Here is a 15,436-nt window from a genome sequence, read left to right on the forward strand (position 1 = left end):
AGTGCTCTGAGTGAATGTACCAGCAGATTTATCCATCAGCGGCTGTGCATCAGTGCACTCCATGTCAGATTCATCTTGGCCTGGGTAATTCACCATTTGACTTGATAATCCAGGCATGGTATGTGAAAACAGCTCCATGGAGTAATCAGTAGTATGGCCTGCGTCATCCTTCAATCTTGGTTGGGGTGAAGGACACAAGGAAAGGTGTGGTTCATGAACATGAGCCTCCAATGACGACTCAGTGCTTTTACTTTTTACAACTGAAGAAGAGGAGGCGATAGAGCTGGAGGCTGAGTCAGCAATGTAAGACAAAACTTTTTCCTGATGCTCTGCCTTTAAAAGCGGTATGCCAACTCCTAGAAAACTAAGCGTTCGAGGCCTTATGTAGCCAGACGATGACGCAGGGTCAGCACCTCCTGCATTTGGTCCTATTTTGCTCTTGCCACTACCATCAGATCCATCACCAACACCATCATTACCAGCTGCCAACCCCCGCCCAATTCCACGGCCTCTTCCACCAGCCTTCCTCATTTTTGGTAGAAATGTAGACAAAGTCCAACAAACTATATAGTAATGTAAAACAAGGTACAAGGTGTCTATAGGACAGGGGAGATTTAGAATTTCTGCACACACTTGTGGACAGTGGACACTTGTGGATTGTGTGCGGCCCACTGATATCTGAGCGCTATGTCACAGGCTCGATGGCACAGCTGTGACCAAAGTGACGAGAGGATAATGGAGATTTTGAATCTCTGCGTACACTTTTGGACACTGGACACTTGTGGATTGTGTTAGGCCCACTGATATCTGAGCGCTATGTGACACGCTCGATGGCACAGCTGCCTGTGACCAAGGTGACGAGAGGATAATGGAGATTTTGAATCTCTGCGTACACTTTTGGACACTGGACACTTGTGGATTGTGTTAGGCCCACTGTTATCTGAGCACTATGTGACACGCTCGATGGCACAGCTGCCTGTGACCAAAGTGACGAGAGGATAATGGAGATTTTGAATCTCTGCGTACACTTGTGGACAGTGGACACTTGTGGATTGTGTGCGGCCCACTGATATCTGAGCGCTATGTGACACGCTCGATGGCACAGCTGCCTGTGACCAAAGTGACGAGAGGATAATGGAGATTTTGAATCTCTGCGTACACTTTTGGACACTGGACACTTGTGGATTGTGTGCGGCCCACTGATATCTGAGCGCTATGTGACACGCTCGATGGCACAGCTGCCTGTGACCAAAGTGACGAGAGGATAATGGAGATTTTGAATCTCTGCGTACACTTTTGGACACTGGACACTTGTGGATTGTGTGAGGCCCACTGATATCTGAGCGCTATGTGACACGCTCGATGGCACAGCTGCCTGTGACCAAAGTGACGAGAGGATAATGGAGATTTTGAATCTCTGCGTACACTTTTGGACACTGGACACTTGTGGATTGTGTGAGGCCCACTGATATCTGAGCGCTATGTGACACGCTCGATGGCACAGCTGCCTGTGACCAAAGTGACGAGAGGATAATGGAGATTTTGAATCTCTGCGTACACTTTTGGACACTGGACACTTGTGGATTGTGTTAGGCCCACTGATATCTGAGCGCTACGTGACACGCTCGATGGCACAGCTGCCTGTGACCAAGGTGACGAGAGGATAATGGAGATTTTGAATCTCTGCGTACACTTTTGGACACTGGACACTTGTGGATTGTGTGAGGCCCACTGATATCTGAGCGCTATTTGACACGCTCGATGGCACAGCTGCCTGTGACCAAAGTGACGAGAGGATAATGGAGATTTTGAATCTCTGCGTACACTTTTGGACACTGGACACTTGTGGATTGTGTTAGGCCCACTGATATCTGAGCGCTATGTGACACGCTCGATGGCACAGCTGCCTGTGACCAAGGTGACGAGAGGATAATGGAGATTTTGAATCTCTGCGTACACTTTTGGACACTGGACACTTGTGGATTGTGTTAGGCCCACTGTTATCTGAGCACTATGTGACACGCTCGATGGCACAGCTGCCTGTGACCAAAGTGACGAGAGGATAATGGAGATTTTGAATCTCTGCGTACACTTGTGGACAGTGGACACTTGTGGATTGTGTGCGGCCCACTGATATCTGAGCGCTATGTGACACGCTCGATGGCACAGCTGCCTGTGACCAAAGTGACGAGAGGATAATGGAGATTTTGAATCTCTGCGTACACTTTTGGACACTGGACACTTGTGGATTGTGTGAGGCCCACTGATATCTGAGCGCTATGTGACACGCTCGATGGCACAGCTGCCTGTGACCAAAGTGACGAGAGGATAATGGAGATTTTGAATCTCTGCGTACACTTTTGGACACTGGACACTTGTGGATTGTGTGAGGCCCACTGATATCTGAGCGCTACGTGACACGCTCGATGGCACAGCTGCCTGTGACCAAAGTGACGAGAGGATAATGGAGATTTTGAATCTCTGCGTACACTTTTGGACACTGGACACTTGTGGATTGTGTGAGGCCCACTGATATCTGAGCGCTATGTGACACGCTCGATGGCACAGCTGCCTGTGACCAAAGTGACGAGAGGATAATGGAGATTTTGAATCTCTGCGTACACTTTTGGACACTGGACACTTGTGGATTGTGTGAGGCCCACTGTTATCTGAGCGCTATGTGACACGCTCGATGGCACAGCTGCCTGTGACCAAAGTGACGAGAGGATAATGGAGATTTTGAATCTCTACGTACACTTTTGGACACTGTACACTTGTGGATTGTGTGAGGCCCACTGATATCTGAGCGCTATGTGACACGCTCGATGGCACAGCTGCCTGTGACCAAAGTGACGAGAGGATAATGGAGATTTTGAATCTCTGCGTACACTTTTGGACACTGGACACTTGTGGATGGTGTGAGGCCCACTGATATCTGAGCGCTATGTGACACGCTCGATGGCACAGCTGCCTGTGACCAAAGTGATGAGAGGATAATGGAGATTTTGAATCTCTGCGTACACTTTTGGACACTGGACACTTGTAGATTGTGTGAGGCCCACTGATATCTGAGCGCTATGTGACACGCTCGATGGCACAGCTGCCTGTGACCAAAGTGACGAGAGGATAATGGAGATTTTGAATCTCTGCGTACACTTTTGGACACTGGACACATGTGGATTGTGTGAGGCCCACTGATATCTGAGCGCTATGTGACACGCTCGATGGCACAGCTGCATGTGACCAAAGTGACGAGAGGATAATGGAGATTTTGAATCTCTGCGTACACTTTTGGACACTGGACACTTGTGGATTGTGTTAGGCCCACTGATTTCTGAGCGCTACGTGACACGCTCGATGGCACAGCTGCCTGTGACCAAAGTGACGAGAGGATAATGGAGATTTTGAATCTCTGCGTACACTTTTGGACACTGGACACTTGTGGATTGTGTGCGGCCCACTGATATCTGAGCGCTATGTGACACGCTCGATGGCACAGCTGCCTGTGACCAAAGTGACGAGAGGATAATGGAGATTTTGAATCTCTGCGTACACTTTTGGACACTGGACACTTGTGGATTGTGTGAGGCCCACTGATATCTGAGCGCTATGTGACACGCTCGATGGCACAGCTGCCTGTGACCAAAGTGACGAGAGGATAGTGGAGATTTTGAATCTCTGCGTACACTTTTGGACACTGGACACTTGTGGATTGTGTGAGGCCCACTGATATCTGAGCGCTATGTGACACGCTCGATGGCACAGCTGCCTGTGACCAAAGTGACGAGAGGATAATGGAGATTTTGAATCTCTGCGTACACTTTTGGACACTGGACACTTGTGGATTGTGTGAGGCCCACTGATATCTGAGCGCTATGTGACACGCTCGATGGCACAGCTGCCTGTGACCAAAGTGACGAGAGGATAATGGAGATTTTGAATCTCTGCGTACACTTTTGGACACTGGACACTTGTGGATTGTGTGAGGCCCACTGATATCTGAGCGCTATGTGACACGCTCGATGGCACAGCTGCCTGTGACCAAAGTGACGAGAGGATAATGGAGATTTTGAATCTCTGCGTACACTTTTGGACACTGGACACTTGTGGATTGTGTGAGGCCCACTGATATCTGAGCGCTATGTGACACGCTCGATGGCACAGCTGTGACAAAAGTGACTAGAGGATAAGGGAGATTGGATTGCTTTTAAAAAAGCAGTTTGCGGAGCAGTGGGTAAACAGCAATGTCAGCGTGTCAGGAAGCCTTAAAAGGCAGCCCAACAACCAACACCACTGATGCACCACAATATAGCCTCCCCTTGCACTGCACACACAGTGACTTGTGTGTTGTGCAGGCCAAATCGCTAGCAGCAGAAGCAGTTTTTTTGTCTTCTTCCCTGCCTAACGCGCTCCCTACAGAATCAGCAGCAACCTCTCCATATACTAAGATCGGCAGAAGTAAGATGGCGGTCGGCGTGCACGCCCTTTTATACCCCCTGTGACTCCCACCAAAGCAAGCCAATCACTTGCATGCCCTTCTGAAAGATGGTGGTGACCCGTGCCTAGGTCATCACGTTGCCCACAGTGTCCGTGGATCCTGATTGGCTGAAAAAGAGCGCAAAACAAACTTTTGAAACGCGACTTTGGCGCGTAAGTCGCCGACCTCGCGGCCGACCTCATCCTAGGGTCGGGTTTCGTTTCATGAAACCCGACTTTGCCAAAAGTCGGCGACTTTTGAATTTTTTCGACCCGTTTCGCTCAACTCTAGTGATAACGGCTACACTACAGAAACCGGATGCAAGCGCTTACTGTGGTGACAACAAGCAATCGAGATCAAGAACTGAAAGTCAAAAGCTTGGATACCAAAGAGTAACAGCGTGGTTCTGCCCAGTTTCGAACTGGGGACCTTTCGCGTGTTAGGCGAACGTGATAACCACTACACTACAGAAACCGGCTGTGGAAGGTTACTGTGGTCATGACGAGCCATCGAGAACAAAGACTCAACGTCAAAAGCTTTAATATCAACGCCTAATGTCATGCTTTTATCCAGTTTCGAACTGGGGACCGTTCGCGTGTGAGGTGAACGTGACAACCACTACGCTTCAGAAACTCCATGCAAAGCTAAAGATGTTTAAACATGCTGAAATGAACTTGAAAAAGAAAAAAACAGCCAGCCAAAGTCAAGAGGTCTTCCTCTATGTCTGAAGACAGGACAAAGTGCATTTAGCAAAACAGGAACCTTTCATTTGTCAGGCTATTGGAGAAAAAGAACAAACAGGGAAACAAAACCATGCTCCACAAAACATTCTCATGCCTTTGTCCAAAAGCCAAAAAGAAAAAGCACCTAGATGCCTGCTTTCGCACCTTGATCCTATCAGGTGTTACTTGAATTAGGAACACTTAGACACTGTCAAAAACACACATGCTTGCCAAAAGCAAAAACGGGTAGAAATAATCACATTGGTAAAAGTAATGCTCATTAAACCAGCAATAGAATATGCTAACTAAGGCTAATTAAGCCAACAATATACGTTTGTGATCAAAATAAAGAAAAGCCACATGTTTCTGCCCGGGATCAAAACAGGGAACTTTCAGGAGGATGGCAAACAGGACAATCACTACACTACAGTAACCAGACAAGAGCGTTTACTGTGGTCATGGCAAGCATTAAAGATCAAGCACTCATTGTCAAAAGCGCTAGTTTGCAAGAGGAACGCAGTGTTTCTGCCCAGTTTCGAACTGAGGACCTTTCGTGTGTAAAGCAAACTTGATAATAGCTACACTACAGAAACCAACCGATTCAAACAAACAAAAAATGCTGTGGTCATGGCAAGCAATAAAGAACAAGCACTGAAAGTCAAAAAGATCGTTTTCCAAGAGAAAAAGCTGTGTTTCTGCCCAGTTTCGAACTGGGGACCTATACGCGTGTGAGTCGAACGTGATAACCGCTACACTACAGAAACCAACCGATTCAAACAAGCAAAAAATGCTGTGGTCATGGCAAGCAATAAAGAACAAGCACTGAAAGTCAAAAAGATCGTTTTCCAAGAGAAAAAGCTGTGTTTCTGCCCAGTTTCGAACTAAGAACCTTTCGCGTGTGAGGCGAACGTGATAACCGCTACACTACAGAAACCGGATGCAAGTGCTTACTGTGGTGACAACAAGCAATTGAGATCAAGAACTGAAAGTCAAAAGCTTGGATACCAAAGGGTAACAGCGTGTTTCTGCCCAGTTTCGATCTGGGGACCTTTCGCGTGTTAGGCGAACGTGATAACTAGAGTTGAGCGAAACGGGTCGAAAAAATTCAAAAGTCGGGTTTCATGAAACGAAACCCGACCCTAGGATGAGGTCGGCCACGAGGTCGGCGACTTACGCGCCAAAGTCGCGTTTCAAAAGTTTGTTTTGCGCTCTTTTTCAGCCAATCAGGATCCACGGACACTGTGGGCAACGTGATGACCTAGGCACGGGTCACCACCATCTTTCAGAATGGCATGCAAGTGATTGGCTTGCTTTGGTGGGCGTCACAGGGGGTATAAAAGGGCGTGCACGCCGACCGCCATCTTACTTCTGCCGATCTTAGTATAGGGAGAGGTTGCTGCTGATTCTGTAGGGAGAGCGTTAGGCAGGGAAGAAGACAAAAAAACTGCTTCTGCTGCTAGCGATTTGGCCTGCACAACACACAAGTCACTGTGTGTGCAGTGCAAGGGGAGGCTATATTGTGGTGTATCAGTGGTGTTGGTTGTTGGGCTGCCTTTTAAGGCTTCCTGACACGCTGGCATTGCTGTTTACCCACTGCTCTGCAAACTGCTTTTTTAAAAGCAATCCAATCTCCCTTATCCTCTAGTCACTTTTGTCACAGCTGTGCCATCGAGCGTGTCACATAGCGCTCAGATATCAGTGGGCCTCTCACAATCCACAAGTGTCCAGTGTCCAAAATTGTACGCAGAGATTCAAAATCTCCATTATCCTCTCGTCACTTTGGTCACAGGCAGCTGTGCCATCGAGCGTGTCACATAGCGCTCAGATATCAGTGGGCCTCACACAATCCACAAGTGTCCAGTGTCCAAAAGTGTACGCAGAGATTCAAAATCTCCATTATCCTCTCGTCACTTTGGTCACAGGCAGCTGTGCCATCGAGCGTGTCACATAGCGCTCAGATATCAGTGGGCCTCACACAATCTACAAGTGTCCAGTGTCCAAAAGTGTGCGCAGAGATTCAAAATCTCCATTATCCTCTCGTCACTTTGGTCACAGGCAGCTGTGCCATCGAGCGTGTCACATAGCGCTCAGATATCAGTGGGCCTCACACAATCCACAAGTGTCCAGTGTCCAAAAGTGTACGCAGAGATTCAAAATCTCCATTATCCTCTCGTCACTTTGGTCACAGGCAGCTGTGCCATCGAGCGTGTCACATAGCGCTCAGATATCAGTGGGCCTCACACAATCCACAAGTGTCCAGTGTCCAAAAGTGTACGCAGAGATTCAAAATCTCCATTATCCTCTCGTCACTTTGGTCACAGGCAGCTGTGCCATCGAGCGTGTCACATAGCGCTCAGATATCAGTGGGCCTCACACAATCCACAAGTGTCCAGTGTCCAAAAGTGTACGCAGAGATTCAAAATCTCCATTATCCTCTCGTCACTTTGGTCACAGGCAGCTGTGCCATCGAGCGTGTCACATAGCGCTCAGATATCAGTGGGCCTCACACAATCTACAAGTGTCCAGTGTCCAAAAATGTACGCAGAGATTCAAATTCTCCATTATCCTCTCGTCACTTTGGTCACAGGCAGCTGTGCCATCGTGCGTGTCACATAGCGCTCAGATATCAGTGGGCCTCACACAATCCTCAAGTGTCCAGTGTCCAAAAGTGTACGCAGAGATTCAAAATCTCCATTATCCTCTCGTCACTTTGGTCACAGGAAGCTGTGCCATCGAGCGTGTCACAAAGCGCTCAGATATCAGTGGGCCTCACACAATCCACAAGTGTCCAGTGTTCAAAAGTGTACGCAGAGATTCAAAATCTCCATTATCCTCTCGTCACTTTGGTCACAGGCAGCTGTGCCATCGAGCGTGTCACATAGCGCTCAGATATCAGTGGGCCTCACACAATCCACAAGTGTCCAGTGTCCAAAAGTGTACGCAGAGATTAAAAATCTCCATTATCCTCTCGTCACTTTGGTCACAGGCAGCTGTGCCATCGAGCCTGTCACATATCGCTCAGATATCAGTGGGCCTCACACAATCTACAAGTGTCCAGTGTCCAAAAGTGTACGCAGAGATTCAAAATCTCCATTATCCTCTCGTCACTTTGGTCACAGGCAGCTGTGCCATCGAGCGTGTCACATAGCGCTCAGATATCAGTGAGCCTCACACAATCCACAAGTGTCCAGTGTCCAAAAGTGTACGCAGAGATTCATAATCTCCATTATTCTCTCGTCACTTTGGTCACAGGCAGCTGTGCCATCGAGCGTGTCACATAGCGCTCAGATATCAGTGGGCCTAACACAATCCACAAGTGTCCAGTGTCCAAAAGTGTACGCAGAGATTCAAAATCTCCATTATCCTCTCGTCACTTTGGTCACAGGCAGCTGTGCCATCGAGCGTGTCACATAGCGCTCAGATATCAGTGGGCCTCACACAATCCACAAGTGTCCAGTGTTCAAAAGTGTACGCAGAGATTCAAAATCTCCATTATCCTCTCGTCACTTTGGTCACAGGCAGCTGTGCCATCGAGTGTGTCACATAGCGCTCAGATATCAGTGGGCCTCACACAATCCACAAGTGTCCAGTGTCCAAAAGTGTACGCAGAGATTCAAAATCTCCATTATCCTCTCGTCACTTTGGTCACAGGCAGCTGTGCCATCGAGCGTGTCACATAGCGCTCAGATATCAGTGGGCCTCACACAAACCACAAGTGTCCAGTGTCCAAAAGTGTACACAGAGATTAAAAATCTCCATTATCCTCTCGTCACTTTGGTCACAGGCAGCTGTGCCATCGAGCCTGTCACATATCGCTCAGATATCAGTGGGCCTCACACAATCTACAAGTGTCCAGTGTCCAAAAGTGTACGCAGAGATTCAAAATCTCCATTATCCTCTCGTCACTTTGGTCACAGGCAGCTGTGCCATCGAGCGTGTCACATAGCGCTCAGATATCAGTGAGCCTCACACAATCCACAAGTGTCCAGTGTCAAAAAGTGTACGCAGAGATTCATAATCTCCATTATTCTCTCGTCACTTTGGTCACAGGCAGCTGTGCCATCGAGCGTGTCACATAGCGCTCAGATATCAGTGGGCCTAACACAATCCACAAGTGTCCAGTGTCCAAAAGTGTACGCAGAGATTCAAAATCTCCATTATCCTCTCGTCACTATGGTCACAGGCAGCTGTGCCATCGAGCGTGTCACATAGCGCTCAGATATCAGTGGGCCTCACACAATCCACAAGTGTCCAGTGTCCAAAAGTGTACGCAGAGATTCAAAATCTCCATTATCCTCTCGTCACTTTGGTCACAGGCAGCTGTGCCATCGAGCGTGTCACATAGTGCTCAGATATCAGTGGGCCTCACACAATCCACAAGTGTCCAGTGTCCAAAAGTGTACGCAGAGATTCAAAATCTCCATTATCCTCTCGTCACTTTGGTCACAGGCAGCTGTGCCATCGAGTGTGTCACATAGCGCTCAGATATCAGTGGGCCTCACACAATCCACAAGTGTCCAGTGTCCAAAAGTGTACGCAGAGATTCAAAATCTCCATTATCCTCTCGTCACTTTGGACACAGGCAGCTGTGCCATCGAGCGTGTCACATAGCGCTCAGATATCAGTGGGCCTCACACAATCTACAAGTGTCCAGTGTCCAAAAGTGTGCGCAGAGATTCAAAATCTCCATTATCCTCTCGTCACTTTGGTCACAGGCAGCTGTGCCATCGAGTGTGTCACATAGCGCTCAGATATCAGTGGGCCTCACACAATCCACAAGTGTCCAGTGTCCAAAAGTGTACGCAGAGATTCAAAATCTCCATTATCCTCTCGTCACTTTGGTCACAGGCAGCTGTGCCATCGAGTGTGTCACATAGCGCTCAGATATCAGTGGGCCTCACACAATCCACAAGTGTCCAGTGTCCAAAAGTGTACGCAGAGATTCACAATCTCCATTATCCTCTCGTCACTTTGGTCACAGGCAGCTGTGCCATCGAGCGTGTCACATAGCGCTCAGATATCAGTGGGCCTCACACAATCCACAAGTGTCCAGTGTCCAAAAGTGTACGCAGAGATTCAAAATCTCCATTATCCTCTCTTCACTTTGGTCACAGGCAGCTGTGCCATCGAGCGTGTCACATAGCGCTCAGATATCAGTGGGCCTCACACAATCTACAAGTGTCCAGTGTCCAAAAGTGTACGCAGAGATTCAAAATCTCCATTATCCTCTCGTCACTTTGGTCACAGGCAGCTGTGCCATCGAGCGTGTCACATAGCGCTCAGATATCAGTGGGCCTAACACAATCCACAAGTGTCCAGTGTCCAAAAGTGTACGCAGAGATTCAAAATCTCCATTATCCTCTCGTCACTTTGGTCACAGGCAGCTGTGCCATCGAGCGTGTCACATAGCGCTCAGATATCAGTGGGCCTCACACAATCTACAAGTGTCCAGTGTCCAAAAGTGTACGCAGAGATTCAAAATCTCCATTATCCTCTCGTCACTTTGGTCACAGGCAGCTGTGCCATCGAGCGTGTCACATAGCGCTCAGATATCAGTGGGCCTCACACAATCTACAAGTGTCCAGTGTCAAAAAGTGTACGCAGAGATTCAAAATCTCCATTATCCTCTCGTCACTTTGGTCACAGGCAGCTGTGCCATCGAGCGTGTCACATAGCGCTCAGATATCAGTGGGCCTCACACAATCTACAAGTGTCCAGTGTCCAAAAGTGTACGCAGAGATTCAAAATCTCCATTATCCTCTCGTCACTTTGGTCACAGGCAGCTGTGCCATCGAGCGTGTCACATAGCGCTCAGATATCAGTGGGCCTCACACAATCCACAAGTGTCCAGTGTCCAAAAGTGTACGCAGAGATTCAAAATCTCCATTATAATCTCGTCACTTTTGTCACAGGCAGCTGTGCCATCGAGCGTGTCACATAGCGCTCAGGTATCAGTGGGCCTCACACAATCCACAAGTGTCCAGTGTCCAAAAGTGTACGCAGAGATTAAAAATCTCCATTATCCTCTCGTCACTTTGGTCACAGGCAGCTGTGCCATCGAGCCTGTCACATAGCGCTCAGATATCAGTGGGCCTCACACAATCTACAAGTGTCCAGTGTCCAAAAGTGTACGCAGAGATTCAAAATCTCCATTATCCTCTCGTCACTTTGGTCACAGGCAGCTGTGCCATCGAGCGTGTCACATAGCGCTCAGATATCAGTGGGCCTCACACAATCCACAAGTGTCCAGTGTCCAAAAGTGTACGCAGAGATTCAAAATCTCCATTATCCTCTCGTCACTTTGGTCACAGGCAGCTGTGCCATCGAGCGTGTCACATAGCGCTCAGATATCAGTGGGCCTCACACAATCTACAAGTGTCCAGTGTCCAAAAGTGTGCGCAGAGATTCAAAATCTCCATTATCCTCTCGTCACTTTGGTCACAGGCAGCTGTGCCATCGAGTGTGTCACATAGCGCTCAGATATCAGTGGGCCTCACACAATCCACAAGTGTCCAGTGTCCAAAAGTGTACGCAGAGATTCAAAATCTCCATTATCCTCTCGTCACTTTGGTCACAGGCAGCTGTGCCATCGAGCGTGTCACATAGCGCTCAGATATCAGTGGGCCTCACACAATCCACATGTGTCCAGTGTCCAAAAGTGTACGCAGAGATTCAAAATCTCCATTATCCTCTCGTCACTTTGGTCACAGGCATCTGAGCCATCGAGCGTGTCACATAGCGCTCAGATATCAGTGGGCCTCACACAATCTACAAGTGTCCAGTGTCCAAAAGTGTACGCAGAGATTCAAAATCTCCATTATCCTCTCGTCACTTTGGTCACAGGCAGCTGTGCCATCGAGCGTGTCACATAGCGCTCAGATATCAGTGGGCCTCACACAATCCACAAGTGTCCAGTGTCCAAAAGTGTACGCAGAGATTCAAAATCTCCATTATCCTCTCGTCACTTTGGTCACAGGCAGCTGTGCCATCGAGCGTGTCACATAGCGCTCAGATATCAGTGGGCCTCACACAATCTACAAGTGTCCAGTGTCCAAAAGTGTACGGAGAGATTCAAAATCTCCATTAACCTCTCGTCACTTTGGTCACAGGCAGCTGTGCCATCGAGCGTGTCACATAGCGCTCAGATATCAGTGGGCCTCACACAATCCACAAGTGTCCAGTGTCCAAACGTGTGCGCAGAGATTCAAAATCTCCATTATCCTCTCGTCACTTTGGTCACAGGCAGCTGTGCCATCGAGCCTGTCACATAGCGCTCAGATATCAGTGGGCCTCACACAATCCACAAGTGTCCAGTGTCCAAAAGTGTACGCAGAGATTCAAAATCTCCATTATCCTCTCGTCACTTTGGTCACAGGCAGCTGTGCCATCGAGCGTGTCACATAGCGCTCAGATATCAGTGGGCCTCACACAATCCACAAGTGTCCAGTGTCCAAAAGTGTACGTAGAGATTCAAAATCTCCATTATCCTCTCGTCACTATGGTCACAGGCAGCTGTGCCATCGAGCGTGTCACATAGCGCTCAGATATCAGTGGGCCTCACACAATCCACAAGTGTCCAGTGTCCAAAAGTGTACGCAGAGATTCAAAATCTCCATTATCCTCTCGTCACTTTGGTCACAGGCAGCTGTGCCATCGAGCGTGTCACATAGCGCTCAGATATCAGTGGGCCTCACACAATCCACAAGTGTCCAGTGTCCAAAAGTGTACGCAGAGATTCAAAATCTCCATTATCCTCTTGTCACTTTGGTCACAGGCAGCTGTGCCATCGAGCGTGTCACATAACGCTCAGATATCAGTGGGCCTCACACAATCCACAAGTGTCCAGTGTCCAAAAGTTTACGCAGAGATTCAAAATCTCCATTATCCTCTCGTCACTTTGGTCACAGGCAGCTGTGCCATCGAGCGTGTCACATAGCGCTCAGATATCAGTGGGCGTCACACAATCCTCAAGTGTCCAGTGTCCAAAAGTGTACGCAGAGATTCAAAATCTCCATTATCCTCTCGTCACTTTGGTCACAGGCAGCTGTGCCATCGAGCGTGTCACATAGCGCTCAGATATCAGTGGGCCTCACACAATCCACAAGTGTCCAGTGTTCAAAAGTGTACACAGAGATTCAAAATCTCCATTATCCTCTCGTCACTTTGGTCACAGGCAGCTGTGCCATCGAGCGTGTCACATAGCGCTCAGATATCAGTGGGCCTCACACAATCTACAAGTGTCCAGTGTCCAAAAGTGTACGGAGAGATTCAAAATCTCCATTATCCTCTCGTCACTTTGGTCACAGGCAGCTGTGCCATCGAGCGTGTCACATAGCGCTCAGATATCAGTGGGCCTCACACAATCCACAAGTGTCCAGTGTCCAAACGTGTGCGCAGAGATTCAAAATCTCCATTATCCTCTCGTCACTTTGGTCACAGGCAGCTGTGCCATCGAGCCTGTCACATAGCGCTCAGATATCAGTGGGCCTCACACAATCCACAAGTGTCCAGTGTCCAAAAGTGTACGCAGAGATTCAAAATCTCCATTATCCTCTCGTCACTTTGGTCACAGGCAGCTGTGCCATCGAGCGTGTCACATAGCGCTCAGATATCAGTGGGCCTCACACAATCCACAAGTGTCCAGTGTCCAAAAGTGTACGTAGAGATTCAAAATCTCCATTATCCTCTCGTCACTATGGTCACAGGCAGCTGTGCCATCGAGCGTGTCACATAGCGCTCAGATATCAGTGGGCCTCACACAATCCACAAGTGTCCAGTGTCCAAAAGTGTACGCAGAGATTCAAAATCTCCATTATCCTCTCGTCACTTTGGTCACAGGCAGCTGTGCCATCGAGCGTGTCACATAGCGCTCAGATATCAGTGGGCCTCACACAATCCACAAGTGTCCAGTGTCCAAAAGTGTACGCAGAGATTCAAAATCTCCATTATCCTCTTGTCACTTTGGTCACAGGCAGCTGTGCCATCGAGCGTGTCACATAACGCTCAGATATCAGTGGGCCTCACACAATCCACAAGTGTCCAGTGTCCAAAAGTTTACGCAGAGATTCAAAATCTCCATTATCCTCTCGTCACTTTGGTCACAGGCAGCTGTGCCATCGAGCGTGTCACATAGCGCTCAGATATCAGTGGGCGTCACACAATCCTCAAGTGTCCAGTGTCCAAAAGTGTACGCAGAGATTCAAAATCTCCATTATCCTCTCGTCACTTTGGTCACAGGCAGCTGTGCCATCGAGCGTGTCACATAGCGCTCAGATATCAGTGGGCCTCACACAATCCACAAGTGTCCAGTGTTCAAAAGTGTACACAGAGATTCAAAATCTCCATTATCCTCTCGTCACTTTGGTCACAGGCAGCTGTGCCATCGAGCGTGTCACATAGCGCTCAGATATCAGTGGGCCTCACACAATCCACAAGTGTCCAGTGTCCAAAAGTGTACGCAGAGATTAAAAATCTCCATTATCCTCTCGTCACTTTGGTCACAGGCAGCTGTGCCATCGAGCCTGTCACATAGCGCTCAGATATCAGTGGGCCTCACACAATCTACAAGTGTCCAGTGTCCAAAAGTGTACGCAGAGATTAAAAATCTCCATTATCCTCTCGTCACTTTGGTCACAGGCAGCTGTGCCATCGAGCCTGTCACATAGCGCTCAGATATCAGTGGGCCTCACACAATCTACAAGTGTCCAGTGTCCAAAAGTGTACGCAGAGATTCAAAATCTCCATTATCCTCTCGTCACTTTGGTCACAGGCAGCTGTGCCATCGAGCGTGTCACAAAGCGCTCAGATATCAGTGGGCCTCACACAATCCACAAGTGTCCAGTGTCCAAAAGTGTACGCAGAGATTCAAAATCTCCATTATCCTCTCGTCACTTTGGTCACAGGCAGCTGTGCCATCGAGCGTGTCACATAGCGCTCAGATATCAGTGGGCCTCACACAATCTACAAGTGTCCAGTGTCCAAAAGTGTGCGCAGAGATTCAAAATCTCCATTATCCTCTCGTCACTTTGGTCATAGGCAGCTGTGCCATCGAGTGTGTCACATAGCGCTCAGATATCAGTGGGCCTCACACAATCCACAAGTGTCCAGTGTCCAAAAGTGTACGCAGAGATTCAAAATCTCCATTATCCTCTCGTCACTTTGGTCACAGGCAGCTGTGCCATCGAGCGTGTCACATAGCGCTCAGATATCAGTGGGCCTCACACAATCCACAAGTGTC

The 15,436-nt window shown here is 48.6% G+C and overlaps 2 non-coding genes across 2 annotated transcripts; both read right to left on the reverse strand.

Moving 5' to 3' along the window:
* Window positions 1-4,878: 4,878 nt before the first annotated feature.
* TRNAV-AAC (transfer RNA valine (anticodon AAC)) lies at window positions 4,879-4,952 on the reverse strand. Its single transcript has one exon. It is a non-coding gene; the product is annotated as a tRNA-Val (tRNA).
* Window positions 4,953-6,060: 1,108 nt separating this feature from the next.
* Window positions 6,061-6,133, reverse strand: TRNAV-CAC (transfer RNA valine (anticodon CAC)). The gene has a single exon. It is a non-coding gene; the product is annotated as a tRNA-Val (tRNA).
* Between the last annotated feature and the right edge of the window lie 9,303 nt (window positions 6,134-15,436).

The sequence above is a fragment of the Dendrobates tinctorius genome, unplaced genomic scaffold, assembly GCF_039654945.1.
Source record: "Dendrobates tinctorius isolate UK_male_01 unplaced genomic scaffold, ASM3965494v1 ptg000421c, whole genome shotgun sequence".
In the NCBI taxonomy this organism is placed as follows: Eukaryota; Metazoa; Chordata; class Amphibia; order Anura; family Dendrobatidae; genus Dendrobates; species Dendrobates tinctorius.